Raw genomic sequence first — 15,751 nt, forward strand, 5'->3', positions numbered from 1 at the left:
AAGTGGCAGGAGACTAAAAAAAGCCAATCCTTTAAACATTATAAGGATTGTTAAAGCGTAAGAGTTGCACAAAAAGCCCGTACGAAGTGATTCCATGAGTTCCATCCATGAAGATTTCATTGACATATATATGTTTTGATTCCCGGGCTACATGCTTCATAATTTGTTCTTCAATGCTCTACAAGTTGAGTAGTAGATCGTGGACCCCATAGTTTCTGAACCTTGGATTTGTGCTCAACTCAAAAATCAGTTTTAGTTTTACAAATAAATGCCAAATCATCCCAGTTTATCCATGCTTAAACATTTACGCATGAAGCGGAAGCATTTCTTATGTTAGACTATGTTGTGATAGCGTGATAAATAGAGAACTCGTGACATGGAAATCGATGATTGAGGGCTGCGGAGCCCATGGGCTAGGTTTTGAAGCCCTGAATTTTTTTCGTCAAATGGTGGAAGAAGGTAAGGAGCCAAATAGTATGACCTTCTTGAGCTTATTATCTGCTGTAGCCACTCTTGCCTTCTTAAGTGAAGGCTGTAGAGTCTTTTGTGCCATGAAATGTAGATTCGGAATGGGAAGCTCAACAAGGATTTGTTGGGCCGATCCGGGATTGGGAATTCCGTATGATTCTGAAACTTGCGACTGATCCATGTGGTAGGATTTTGATAGCGTTATTGGCAGCGTGTAGAGTTCATGGGAATAAAAATGAGGGGATCGAATATGTAGCAAAATGGCTCTTAGATTTGGAACCTAAAATGCTGGACACAATACTTAGTGAACTTCAAAGCTGTTGTTGAACGGTGGGATGGAGTTGAAGAAGTAAGGAGAGTATGAACGACAACAATTTGATGAAGACACCGAGGTGGAGTTGCGTTGATGCCGAATGATCGATCGATCCATGGGTTTGTTTCAGGAAATCAATCGCACCTTCAAATTCTTGAAATCTATGAGCCACTGGATGTTATATGTAGGAATGAAATTACATCCACAAAAAAAACTGAATGCTCCCAATGCGCAATTCAAATGCCCTACATAATGAGAGAAAATAAAATGTTTCCAGGGCAACCGTCTACCACATATGGTGTGAGAGTAACAAAATAATTTTCTAGGGAAAGTCTCTACACATACATAGAGAGCCTAGCCTGCAGAATCCTTGTTGACATCAAACCCTCTATGTTCTCTTGGAGAAGCAGCAGCTCTGTATAGCTTGGAATGTGATTGAGTTGGTTCTAGCTTTCCGGTTTGTTTTTTTCTTAATGAAAGCAACTTACCAAAACAAACTTGTACTAAATTAGCTCTTTGAGTGGACTCGTGTTGTACGTCAAAGATCAAAACCAAATACTCACACACGAATTAAGAGAAACTTAACTATTATTGGATCATATGCAATAACATTACAAAAAAACTCAGCCCTCTGAGCTCGACTCCCTCTGCTATCTCTCACCCTCATCCCAAGTACTCCTGCCTTAGGGTGAATCGTGATTATTTAATAAAGTGTGGAGAGCACAATGAACCTTGTAGACACTCTTACAAAATGAATGAGTACCCTAGAACTAGGGATGTGTGCATCTAATGGACCTTAGAATGTGTAAATGGGCGTGAAAACGTACTTTAGCCTTTGTCGCTCCGATGATCTTTGAATCAGACTCCCTTCGACCAACTTTTCAAAAACAAAACTTCAATATTTTAATTGGTCATTTCCATGATCTTTTAATACAGTGAAAAAACCTTATTTATCATTATATAATTGGTCTTAATCCGATTTAAAATGAAAACGATACAAGCATTTTAATAAAATAATTTGTTTTTCAACCAATTGAGGGTAAAATGGTCATGAATTTTGATGTTCAAATTTTTTTTAATCAAAAAAAAAATCAGTAGGAAAGTAGATTGGACAAGCTTTCTAATGGTTCAAACCACAAGGAAATTGGAGTTCGGGAGTGCCTGGGGCAAGTCCGCAAAATTGGACTTGTTGTGGAATGTTCAAGATGCGCCCGGGGCGCATTGAAATGCGCCCGGGCACAAAGGATTTGCGCTTGAGGCGCATTAATGCAGAATAACTTGTCAAAATTTGTGGACTTGCCCTGAACACCTCTGAACTCCAATTTTCGCGTGGTTTGAACCATTAGAAAGCTTGTCCAATTTACTTTCTAACCGAAGTAGTTTCAATAAAAAGTTGTTTGTATATGAAATGAAGAGACCATTTTACCCTCGATGGGTCAAAATATGATTCATTCCAGTAAAACGCATGTACGTTTCTCACTTTAAATTGGATCAAGACCCATTATATATCAATAAATAGCGTTTTTAAAGTACAAAAAGTTGGCATAATCCAACCATAAAAATATTTGCATTTAGTTCATGAAAACTTGATAGAAACTAGACAACTACAAAAATCGTGGATGCGCCTGGGCGCAACATAAATGCGCCGAAGGCGCATGAGATACAACAAATATTTTTAATTTGTTTCTTACTGAGTTTTTCTAGCCTGAATTGGCAGGAGACTAAAAAAAGGCAATCCTTTAAACATTATAAGGATTGTTAAAGCGTAAGAGTCGCACAAAAAGCCGGTACGAAGTGATTCCATGAGTTCCATCCATGAAAATAAAATGCGCTCTGGGCAACTGTCTACCACATTTGGTGTGAGAGGAATAAAATAATTTTTTAGGGAAAAGTCTATGCACATACATAGAGAGCCTAGCCTGCAGAATCCTTGTTGACACCAAGCACTCTATGTTCTCTCGGAGAAGAAGCAGCTCTGTATAGCCTGGACTGTGATTGAGTTGGTTCTAGCTAGGTTTCCGGTTTGTTTTTTTCTTAATAAAAGCAACTTACAAAAACAAACTTGTACTATAGCTCTTTGAGTGGACTTCTGTTATGCGTCAAGGATCAAATCCAAACACTCACACACGAATTAAGAGAAACTTAACTATCATTGGATCATACATAGTAACATTACAAAAAAAACTCACCCCTCTGAGCTTGACTCCCTCTGCTATCTCTCACCCTTATCACAAGTACTCTCACCTTGGGTGAATCCTGATTATTTAATAAAATGTGGAGAGCCCAATGAACCTTGTGGACACACTTACAGAATGAATGAGTACCCTAGAACTAGGGACGTGTGCATCGAATGGACCTCAGAATGTGTAAATGGGCGCGAAAACGTACTTTAGCCCTTGTCGCTCCAATGATCTTTGAATTAGTCTCCCTTTGACCAACTTTTTAAAAACAAAACTTCAATATTTTAATTGGACGTTTCCATCATCTTTTAATACAGTAAAAAATGTTATTTATCATTATATAATTGGTCTTAATCCAATTTAAAATGAAAACTATACGAGCGTTTTATTAAAATAATTTGTCTTTCTACCAATTGAGGGTAAAATGGTCATGGATTTTGATGTACAAATTTTTTTTAATCAAAACCAATTCGGTAGGAAATTAGATTGGACAAGATTTCTAACGGTTCAAATCACGAGCAAATTGGAGTTCGGGAGTGCCTGGGGCAAGTCCGCAAAATTGGACTTGTTGTGGAATGTTCAAGATGCACCCGGGGCGCATTGAAATGCGCCTGGGCGCGTAGGATTTGCGCCTGGGACGCATTAATGCGGAATAACATGGCAAACTTTGCGGACTTGCCCCGAACACTTCCGAACTCCAATTTTCGCGTGGTTTGAATTGTTAGAAAGCTTGTCCAATTAACTTTCCAACCGAAGTAGTTTGGAAAAAAAATCGTTTGTACATCAAATGAAGTGTCCATTTTACCCTCGATGGGTCAAAATATGATTCATTCCAGTAAAACGCATGTACGTTTCTCATTTCAAATTGGATCAAGACCCATTATATATCAATAAATAATGTTTTTAAAGTACTAAAAGATGGCTGAATCCAACCATAAAAATATTTGCATTTAGTTCATGAAAGTTGGACAGAAACTAGACAACTACAAAAATCGTCGAAGCCACAAAGGTTAAAACACGTTCTACGTTCGATTGGGTAGTCAAATTCCTAATTCTAAGATATTTCTTCTTTGCTTAAGTGTTTCACAATGTTCATAGTGTATCCACACTTCATCAAAGTGTAGGAAAAACCGTTTCATCATTGACATTCACCCAAAGTGGGCTTAAATATTTTTTCAAATTCAAAATTGGGTGTCTTGCTGAAACTATCAACAACACAAAAATTGGGAATATTTCCAATGAGAACACCGAAAAGGATTGATTGTGTATTCTATATTTCAGTTTACTGCCACCACATTACAACTTCAATCTTTAGTGCCGCCACAACGGATTCCTAACATTCTCTATTCATGAAATTTTTCTGTAAACCAATTAAGTTCATTCTATGGTGCTTATTGACTAGCTAGCGTAGATTAATGATTTTTGTATCAAAGTAATAGGTAAGGGTTGGGGCTTTCGTTTTCTCAAATAAGTTCTATTTTTCGCATAAGTTTGCTTGAATGCAAGTGATACTGTAAATCTGTTTCGTGGAACATTGTTGTCTTTGTGAAGGATAAATGATTCGTTCACAAACTATGCGATGTTACAACTTATTGTCATGCTTTCAGTCTTTACAACTATGCAATGTTAAAACTCAAATTTAAAAATGTATAGTAATACGGGTAGTATCGATGAGGTAGAAATCGTTTTCAGTGAAATTGATAGATGGGATGTTGTTTCTTCGTGCATTTCAAGACAGTATAATAGCGTCGTTCCCGTTCCATGCACGGGACAAACAACAAATTTTGTGTGAGCTCGATATTTTGTAGCGGAACCACACAACTATTTTGTCCCTTGCATCAAACGGAAACGATGCTAGTTGATAGAAAAGGAACCTGGGGTGCTTGCTATCCCTCCAGAACAACATGCATGCTGAGCTGGCCAATCCGGACTATTCAAGCTCGGCAATAGACAGCTCATATTGCATCTTAAGTTAACAACAATGGATGGTCGAGAGCTGTTCGATCGAGATGCAATCTGAGCCATCCATTGCCGAGTATGGACGGCCCAGATTGGCCCAACACACATGTTGTCCCCTTAGCAGGCACCCCAGAAAAGATAGTTTAAGAAAAATATATCAATGTGAATTTTTTTTTTTGGTTCCGTGCAATGAACAAATATTAAATCAAATTAAATTACTTCAAAAAATATTAAATTAAATTAATTTGTAACAAAAAAAATCAAACATTGTACCCATTTAATGCATGGGATAGAAAAATAATATTGATTTTTTTTCGATCCCATGTATCGAACGGGCACAACGCTAGTCATAAAAAGTATAGTTTAATAATTTTTCGGTCTCATGTTTGATGAATTTGGAGTACCACGTGACGAGATTCCTGCTGGGCATAGAATAATTTTTCCTAAGTCTCTCCCACCCCCCTCCCACGTTCCTTTATCTCTCCACCTCTCCATGTCTCTCTCTCTCTGTTAAAAAAAAAATTCAAACTTCTTGGAATTTAGGATTGAGAGGCTTTTGGCTTCAGCTACATTTCTATAGTATATTGATAGATAGATAGATAGACTGTGGAAGTTGACAATTGCTTTAACAAAATGCAAGGTGAAGTAAGGTCTAGCAGTGAAACACAAGAACCAATGACCTCTGGAGTTTTTTTTTTTAATCCAGAATTATGGAGTTCACAGTTACAAACAATTTGCACTTTTGAGCATGCTGGCATGGAATTTTGCGGTACATTACTCAAAAGACAAAAAAGTGAATGGTCCCGAGGAGCAATTCAAATGCGCCTGAGGCGCAATCACGAAATGAGAGAAAATGTCAATGAGCCCGGGCGCAGCTTACATGCGCTTGGGGCGCACCCAAATTGCGCTTGAGGCGCATGTGATGCAGCAAATTTTTTTATTTTGCATTCTACTGATCGTTTTTCTAGTCCGAATTGGCAAGGGATTGAAAAAGGCAATCCTTTAAGCCGAATTGCCAGGGGACTGAAAAGGCAATCCTTTAAGCATTATACTGAGTTTTTCTAGTCCGAATTGGCAGGGAATTGAAAAAGGCAATCCTTTAAGCCGAATTGGCAAGGGACTAAAAAGGGCAATCCTTTAAGCATTATAAGGATTGTTAAAGCGTAAGAGAGGCATTATAAGGATTGTTAAAGCGTAAGAGAGGCACAAGAAGCCCGTATGAATTGATTCTATGAGTTCCATCCACGAAGATTTCATTGACATATATTTTTATTTGCAGGTACATACATGATTCAAAAGTTTAGAAATGGTTGAAAAATGAAAGTAAAAATATGTGGTTCTTGGACCTGGGGGCACTATGCTTGTGAGTCTCATTCTTGGGCCTAAAAAAGTGATTAAAATTTTGTATTTTTGGGGTTCTGAAAATCATAACTACAAGAAAACGACTCACAAAATGAACTGACTAAGAGTTTTCTAATTTTTGGGGTTGGTTTGTATTTTTTTCTTGGGTAAGTCAAAATTCATGAAAACCAAAACCAAGTTACAAAAACTACAAAGTTTAGAACAGACCCACCAAAAACCTTTGAAACGGACGTGGTTCTAGAAATGAAGTAGCAGAAACCTTTGAACTTAGTTTGGGTGAGGTCCGCCAAGCCAAGGCAATAGTGCAACACCAAGGCAACGCGTGATAGGCCCCAGCCAGTAGCGAGCTACTGAAGGAGACCCTCACCCTCAAAAAATTATTAATTTAATAAAGAGTGAGTCGACGGCCCACATATCGGATATTAAACTAATAAGAACAGATACTACACTTGATCTTAGCCAGAAGGCTGAGAAAGTTATGTCTTCGATCTCTTCTCTTGGGTTGCTTATTTTATAGTTATGTTTTCTCCCCTCGTTTCTCTACTTAGGCGATGTGAGAAACAATCTCCAAAGTAACAAACTGGATTTTACTGCTTTTTCACAATCCGCTTGGTTTGTGTCGTCTGTTCGACTCGGTTGTTTGAAGCCTCTGAGCACCTCGGGAATCCGTATGTCCCAATTACATCATTGTAGTAACTGGTGAATTTATTGAGTATCAGATTGCTTAGTATAACAACCAAACCCCCACCCCCCCCCCCCCCCCCCCCTCTTGTAAATTAGCCCCGTAAATAGTTGCAGGTTTTCCATCCTTTATTAGGGGTTAAGGTTGAACGTCTTGCTACTCTCTTTTTTCTTCCTTCTCTTAAACCATGATGATCAAGATATTTCGATAATGAGCGCTATATCATTCCTCGGATGAGAAGCCTGGCTAGGTGTTCGACCATGGCTAAATACTTTCTCAAGTTCTTCTTTCAGCAACAGTCTAGGGAATGTCTCTGGACATACATAGGGAGCCAAACCTGCAGAAAACTTGTTGACATCAAGTCATCTATGTCTCATGGTCGTCTAATGCGTCGATGATCAAAACCAAACACTCTCACTCGAATGTAGAGAAACTTATTATCGGATCATCGCAATAACATTACAAAATACTCACTTGAGGAGCATCCCTCTGAGCTCGACTCCCTCAGTTTATCTCTAACCCTCAGCACAAGTCCTGCCTTGGGTGAATCCCGATGATGAAACAATTTTTGATTATTTAATGAAATGTAGAGAGGTCAAAATGAATCTTGTAGGCACTCTAACAAATTTAATAAACGAGTACCCTAGAACTGGGGATGTGTGCCTCAAATGGAACTTAGAATGTACGAAAATGTACTTTAGCCTTTGTCTTGCTGATGATCTTTGAATCACTCTCCCTTCGACCAACTTTCATAACTCAAACTTTATTATTTTAATTGTTCATTTTCATCATCTTTTAATATAATGAATTATTGTTATATAATTGGTCTTAATCCGATTTAAAATGAAAACAATACAAGCGTTTTATTGAAATTATTTTTTTCACGACCAATTGAGGGTAAAATGGTCATGTATTTTGATGTAAAATTTATTTTCATCGAAATTAATTTCGGTAGGAAAGTAGATTGGACAAGCTTTCTAACGGTTCAAACCACGAGCGAATTGGAGTTCGGGAGTGTCTGAGGCAAGTCCGCAAAGTTGGGACATGTTATGCACTGTTCAAGATGCGCCCGGGGCGCATTGCAATGCGCCTGGGCACGAAGGGTTGCACCAGGGACACGTTAATGTTGCTCAAACTCTGCGGACTTGCTCCGGACACCGCCGAACTTCAATTTGCGCGTGGTTTGAACCGTTAGAAAGCTTATCCAATTTACTTTTTATCCCAAGCAGTTTGGAAAAAAAAATCATTTGTACATCAAAGGAAGTGACAATTTTACCCTCAATGGGTCCAAAATATGATTCATTCCGGTAAAACGCGTGTTTGTTTCTCATTTTAAATCTGATCAAGACCCATTGTATATCAATAAATAGTGTTTTTTAAGTACTAAAAGTTGGTGGAAGCTAACCATAAAAATATTTGCGTTTAGTTCATGAAGACTGGGTTGAAATAGGACAACTACAAAATTCGTTGAAGCCACTAAGGCTAAAACAAGTTCTACGTTTGATTTGGCAATCAAATTACTAATTCTAAGGTATTTCTTCTTTGGTCAAGTGTTCATAGAGTATCTATACTTCATCAAAGCGTAGGAAAAACCGTTTCATCATTGTCATTCGCCCAAAGCGGGGCTTCAATATTTTCAATTTTAAATTGGGTGTCTTGCTAAAACTATCCACACAACAAAAATGAGAATATTTCCAGATGAGCACCGAAAAGGATTGACAGTATTTTCTATATTTCAGTCTACTGCCACCACATTACAACTATGATCTTTAGTGCCACAACGGATTCCTAACATTCTCTATTCAGGAAAATTTTCTGTAAACCGAGTTAATTCTATGGTACTTGTTGACTGGCTAGCAGATTAATGACTGTTGTATCAAAGTACGTAATAGGTAGGGGTAGGGGCTTTCGTTTCATCAAATAAGTTCTATTTTTCGCATAAGTTTGCTTGAATGCAAGTGATACTGTAATTCTGTTTCGTGGAACGTTGTTGCGTATGTGACGGATTCGTTCACGAACTCTGCAATGTTACGATTTATTGTCATGCTTTCAGATGTCTTTCCCTTCAATAATGGAGTTGAATCCTCACAAGATCAGCTGAGTTATGATCAACTTACTACCTTCCCAGGTGAAAGGAAGTTAACATACATACATCTAAACTTCCTCTGCTAACTCTGTATTTTCTTATAAACGAGGAAGTGAATATTTGTCTCAATAATCAAGGGCCATGTGGATTCAGGTTTGAGCAATTTGGCCTTTTTTGCAATACGGGCAAACGCGACAAATGGGAGTTGAACATATAGTTTGATCTCTTTCCCCACATTGAACCAAGCGATTTTCTTGCTTCCAATTGGTATTTTGTTTGGAAGAAGGAATCTGAATGATACATTGTTTGGCAACAACTATAATGTGTTTTGAATCAGAATGATGGATGTCTGTGAAATGTTTGGTGCATTTGTTATGCCCTCTTGGCTGTTTGATGAAAAATTGAATGTCTATTTCAGTAGTTCATTACATCATAAAGGAAAAACTGAATGCTCCTGAGGAGCAATACAAATGCGCCTGAGGCGCATTAAAAAATGAGAGAAATTTAGTGGTTCATTACATCAAAAGAGAAAAAAGTGAATGCTCCCATGGAGCAATTTAAATGCGCCTAAGGCGCATTACTAAGTTAGAGAAAAAAGGATGCGCCCGGGGCGCATTCAAAGAAATCAGTAGCGAAATTTCAGAGAAAACCACCCCTAAGCCAAGTCGCTATGGTATCTACTACCCTGGCTATAGGCTTATTCTGTGTATCATAATGAGTTTTTTGAAAAGAGAAATTGCGGAAATGGGATGAAGTGCAAGGAAAGATAGCCCGACGAAATGGCTTATTATAGTAGAGATCACCCACATATGGGGTAATTCACACAGCAATTTCGCCAGACGCACCCACATATGGAGCTCGACACCCATGTTCAGTGGATCCCCGCTCAAAGAGACAGAGAAGAAATCCAATTTTTGGACCAAGTCGGTCAGGATCTCAGAAAAAAAGGGCCCCAGCTCGATCTATTAAGCTAGTTTGGCGTGATAGCGGCGCCTTGCTGTGGAGTCTCCTCAGAGTTTCTCATCTGCTGGAATGGGTCTCTGTTCCAGTCCGGCCGGTGGCTGTTGTGGTCCGTCCATGGGAGCATTCTTCATTTACGCTTGCATTCTGTTTGTTGTTTCGATTACCTCTGTACCTTATTGTGTAATGGTTTGTACTGGGAAAAACCTCTGTAACTCTATTTTCGGACATCTTGGCCGCGTCTTATTACTATTAGCCACATCATTTTACTCACAGACGCAATTTTTGACACTTGGCCGTGCGTTTTTGAAACGTGTTTCGTAACCACGCTTTCAACAAAGTGTCAAAATGTGCAGCCAATAGTAATATGAAGCGGCCAAGAGTAATAAGAGGAGGTCACGATGTCCGAAAACATACCCTACACTAATCACGCTTTTACTAGTAGTAAGCTAGAAGAAAATGCGATTTACCATGAAGAAGTCTTTGGTCTTCTCTCACAGTTAGACTAATACATGATTTTATTTTTATTTTTCAATTTCTTGTTTCCATCATAATTTCCTGCAGCAAATTTCGACATGGCCTTAATCTTGGAAAATGATTTATTGGTCAACATGAGTTTGATTCTATTCTACAAGTAATTCAGAAACTACCCATACAATCCCTACTGATCAAGAGTCATTTTACAACTGAAATTCAGTGAACTTGATCAATCCACTGATTCATTGGATGGAGACCCAGTTCCCTTCAGATTCGTCTTGAACAATCAGTAGCGAAAAATAAGTAGCGATATTTCAGAGAAAGGCCAGTTTAGAGAGGTGAGAGCTGAGTTTTGTTCACCCTCCTTAAAAGAGCGTGAACATTACCCTCCTTCTTATCTATTGGTTGAAATGGTATGGATCTTATCACAAAGTGATGCCATGGTTACCAAAAAGTGTATTGCAGGGGTAATCATGACATCACTTATGGTGAGATCCACACCATTTCAACAAATAAAAGAGAAGGTAATGTTCACCCTCTTTTAAGGAGGGTGAACAAAATTGCACTCTGTCAGAGCTTCTCGCTCTCTAGAGGAGTGGCTCCGCCTCCTTTTTCTAGCTCTCTCTAGCAAGATTATGTTGTGGTTGAGACTCTATTCCTCGGGCGAGAAGTTATCTCACTTAAACCATCATTGTTGTGGTTTCAGATCTGGGTTGTTTGGCCCTCGAATATGATCAGCCCAAGCGACACATTTGTTGATTCTCTATTATTGATGGTGGCACTAGACAACAGTGACGGCGGTAGGACGAAGCGACGGTGAGCTCGAGCAATGATGTGATTCCTCCAACTTCCTCCCGCCAAATTAACGAGCGAATCTATGGTTTCCAACATCACAACTGCTATTTTTTTTACGCCTTTTTATTTTGTTATTTTTTCTTTTGGTTTTTTTTTTTTTTTCAAACCTTCTGAGTCCTTCGTATTATTTGTTGTCTTAGGCCTGTGGGCTGTACAATTTGTATATGATTTTATCAATAGAAGTTACATTTATCTCGAACAAAATATTCTCTGAATCTCACCTTCCCAAAACTACATGTTCAGAGAACCAAAACTGGGTGAAGGTTGTCATTTAGATTAACCATAAAAGTTGGTTAGGAGTTCCAACGGCATGTCCTCGTGTTCTTCCTCTCATGTGTTATGAAGTGAATAAGCTCTTGCTGGAAAACCAGAGGAAAAAAGGAGAAAGAAATAGTAAGTAATGGGTAACTCTCGGGAAACTTGAACAGATTCTGATTAGTCATCATTCGTAGAGGCCTAATTGTGCATTACATTTGTTTAATAAGGTGTACTATATTGCTATTGAATGTTTAGCCCCAACACACCAACAACGTATCGAGGCACATTACGAAATGAGAGAAAATAGGATGCGCCCGGTGCGCTTCAATTACGCTTGAAACACATTTCAAAAAGAGAGAAAATGTGGATGCGCCCGGCCGCAACTTAAATGCGCCTGGGGTGCATGAGATACAGCAAATATTTTTAATTTGTTTCTTACAGGGTTTTTCTAGTCCAAAGTGGCAGGAGACTAAAAAAAGGCAATCCTTTAAACATTATAAGGATTGTTAAAGAGTAAGAGTCGCACAAAAAGCCCGTACAAAGTGATTCCATGAGTTCCATCCATGAAGATTTCATTGACATATATATGTTTTGATTCCCAGGTTACATGCTTCATAGTTTGTTCTTCAATGCTCTACAAGTTGAGTAGGAGATCGTGGACCCCATAGTTTCTGAACCTTGGATTTGTGCTCACCTCAAAAATCAGTTTTAGTTTTACAAATAAATGCCAAATCATCCCCGTTTATCCATGCTTAAACATTTACGCATGAAGCGGAAGCATTTCTTATGTTAGACTATGTTGTGATAGCGTGATAAATAGAGAACTCGTGACATGGAAATCGATGATTGAGGGCTGCGGAGCCCATGGGCTAGGTTTTGAAGCCCTGAATTTTTTTCGTCAAATGGTGGAAGAAGGTATGGAGCCAAATAGTATGACCTTCTTGAGCTTATTATCTGCTGTAGCCACTCTTGCCATCTTAAGTGAAGGCTGTAGAGTCTTTTGTGCCATGAAATGTAGATTCGGAATGGGAAGCTCAACAAGGATTTGTTGGGCCGATCCGGGAATGGGAATTCCGTATGATTCTGAAACTTGCGACTTATCCATGTGGTAGGATTTTGGGAGCGTTATTGGCAGCGTGTAGAGTTCATGGGAACAAAATTGAGGGGATCAAATATGTAGCAAAATGGCTCTTAGATTTGGAACCTAAAATGCTGGCCACAATACTTAGTGAATTTCAAAGCTGTTGTTGAACGGTGGGATGGAGTTGAAGAAGTATGGAGAGTATGAACGACAAAAATTTGATGAAGACACCGAGGTGGAGCTGCGTTGATGCCGAATGATCGATCGATCCATGGGTTTGTTTCAGGAAATCAATCGCACCTTCAAATTCTTGAAATCTATGAGCCACTGGATGTTATATGTAGGAATGAAATTACATCCACAGAGAAAACTGAATGCTCCCAACGCGCAATTCAAACGCCCTACATAATGAGAGAAAATAAAATGTGTCCAGGGCAACCGTCTACCACATATGGTGTGAGAGTAACAAAATAATTTTCTAGGGAAAGTCTCTACACATACATAGAGAGCCTAGCCTGCAGAATCCTTGTTGACATCAAACCCTCTATGTTCTCTTGGAGAAGCAGCAGCTCTGTATAGCTTGGAATGTGATTGAGTTGGTTCTAGCTTTCCGGTTTGTTTTTTTCTTAATGAAAGCAACTTACCAAAACAAACTTGTACTAAAGCTCTTTGAATGGACTCGTGTTGTACGTCAAGGATCAAAACCAAATACTCACACACGAATTAAGAGAAACTTAACTATTATTGGATCATATGCAATAACATTACAAAAAAACTCAGCCCTCTGAGCTCGACTCCCTCTGCTATCTCTCACCCTCATCCCTAGGACTCCTGCCTTAGGGTGAATCGTGATTATTTAATAAAGTGTGGAGAGCACAATGAACCTTGTAGACACTCTTACAAAATGAATGAGTACCCTTGAACTAGGGATGTGTGCATCTAATGGACCTTAGAATGTGTAAATGGGCGTGAAAACGTACTTTAGCCTTTGTCGCTCCGATGATCTTTGAATCAGACTCCCTTTGACCAACTTTTCAAAAACAAAACTTCAATATTTTAATTGGTCATTTCCATGATCTTTTAAAACAGTTAAAAAACCTTATTTATCATTATATAATTGGTCTTAATCCGATTTAAAATGAAAACGATACAAGCATTTTAATAAAATAATTTGTTTTTCAACCAATTGAGGGTAAAATGGTCATGAATTTTGACGCACAATTTTTTTTTAATCAAAAAAAAATCAGTAGGAAAGTAGATTGGACAAGCTTTCTAATGGTTCAAACCACGAGTAAATTGGAGTTCGGGAGTGCCTGGGGCAAGTCCGCAAAATTGGACTTGTTGTGGAATGTTCAAGATGCGCCCGGGGCGCATTGAAATGCGCCCGGGCACAAAGGATTTGCGCCTGAGGCGCATTAATGGAGAATAACTTGTCAAACTTTGTGGACTTGCCCTGAACACCTCCGAACTCCAATTTTCGCGTGTTTTGAACCGTTAAAAGCTTGTCCAATTTACTTTCTAACTGAAGCAGTTTCAATAAAAAGTTGTTTGTATATGAAATGAAGAGACCATTTTACCCTCGATGGGTCAAAATATGATTCATTCCAGTAAAACGCATGTACGTTTCTCATTTTAAATGGGATCATGACCCATTATATATCAATAAATAGCATTTTTAAAGTACAAAAAGATGGCATAATCCAACCATAAAAATATTTGCGTTTAGTTCATGAAAACTGGATAGAAACTAGACAACTACAAAAATCGTGGATGCGCCTGGGCGCAACTTAAATGCGCCGAAGGCGCATGAGATACAACAAATATTTTTAATTTGTTTCTTACTGAGTTTTTCTAGCCTGAATTGGCAGGAGACTAAAGAAAGGCAATCCTTTAAACATTATAAGGATTGTTAAAGCGTAAGAGTCGCACAAAAAGCCGGTACGAAGTGATTCCATGAGTTCCATCCATGAAGATTTCATTGACATATATATGTTTTGATTCTCCAGTTACAAAATGAGAGAAAATAAAATGCGCCCTGGGCAACTGTCTACCACATTTGGTGTGAGAGGAATAAAATAAATTTTTAGGGAAAAGTCTATGCACATACATAGAGAGCCTAGCCTGCAGAATCCTTGTTGACACCAAGCACTCTATGTTCTCTTGGAGAAGAAGCAGCTCTGTATAGCCTGGAATGTGATTGAGTTGGTTCTAGCTTTCCGGTTTGTTTTTTTCTTAATGAAAGCAACTTACAAAAACAAACTTGTACTATAGCTCTTTGAGTGGACTCCTGTTATGCGTGAAGGATCAAATCCAAACACTCACACACGAATTAAGAGAAACTTAACTATTATTGGATCATACGTAGTAACATTACAAAAAAAACTCACCCCTCTAAGCGTGACTCCCTCTGCTATCTCTCACCCTTATCACAAGTACTCTCACCTTGGGTGAATCCTGATTATTTAATAAAATGTGGAGAGCCCAATGAACCTTGTGGACACACTTACAGAATGAATGAGTACCCTAGAACTAGGGACGTGTGCATCGAATGGACCTTAGAATGTGTAAATGGGCGCGAAAACGTACTTTAGCCCCTGTCGCTCCAATGATCTTTGAATTAGTCTCGCTTTGACCAACTTTTTAAAAACAAAACTTCAATATTTTAATTGGACGTTTCCATCATCTTTTAATACAGTAAAAAAATGTTATTTATCATTATATAATTGGTCTTAATCCAATTTAAAATGAAAACTGATAGGCGCGTGGAATTCATGAATTTAAGCGCCTAAGTAGGGAAATTAGCGCGTTAGACGTGCATTTAATTCTCATTTTTCCATTTAATGCGTGCACGAGGTTGGATTTTGTGTTTGTGCCTAATTTGCAGGAAATTGAGATGTTTTGGCGCTAATGAGAAGTACCCGGTAGGCCGTGATAGAGCTTGTGAGCGAGAAAGGCTGTGGAGACAAAGTGTTGGAGTGAAATTGACGAGGAAATCACCGTAGTCATTCGCGAGCGCTACAAGAAAGTGGTATAGCGCTCAGAAGTGGATAGCAAAGTCCTCGAGGAGATC

At 38.7% G+C, this 15,751-nt stretch overlaps 1 non-coding gene across 1 annotated transcript; it reads right to left on the reverse strand.

Annotated features, from left to right (window-relative positions):
- Positions 1-6,558: 6,558 nt before the first annotated feature.
- LOC131321522 (U2 spliceosomal RNA) lies at positions 6,559-6,762 on the reverse strand. Its single transcript, XR_009198562.1, has one exon. It is a non-coding gene; the product is annotated as a U2 spliceosomal RNA (small nuclear RNA).
- Positions 6,763-15,751: the final 8,989 nt, after the last annotated feature.

The sequence above is a fragment of the Rhododendron vialii genome, chromosome 3a, assembly GCF_030253575.1.
Source record: "Rhododendron vialii isolate Sample 1 chromosome 3a, ASM3025357v1".
Classification (NCBI taxonomy): Eukaryota; Viridiplantae; Streptophyta; class Magnoliopsida; order Ericales; family Ericaceae; genus Rhododendron; species Rhododendron vialii.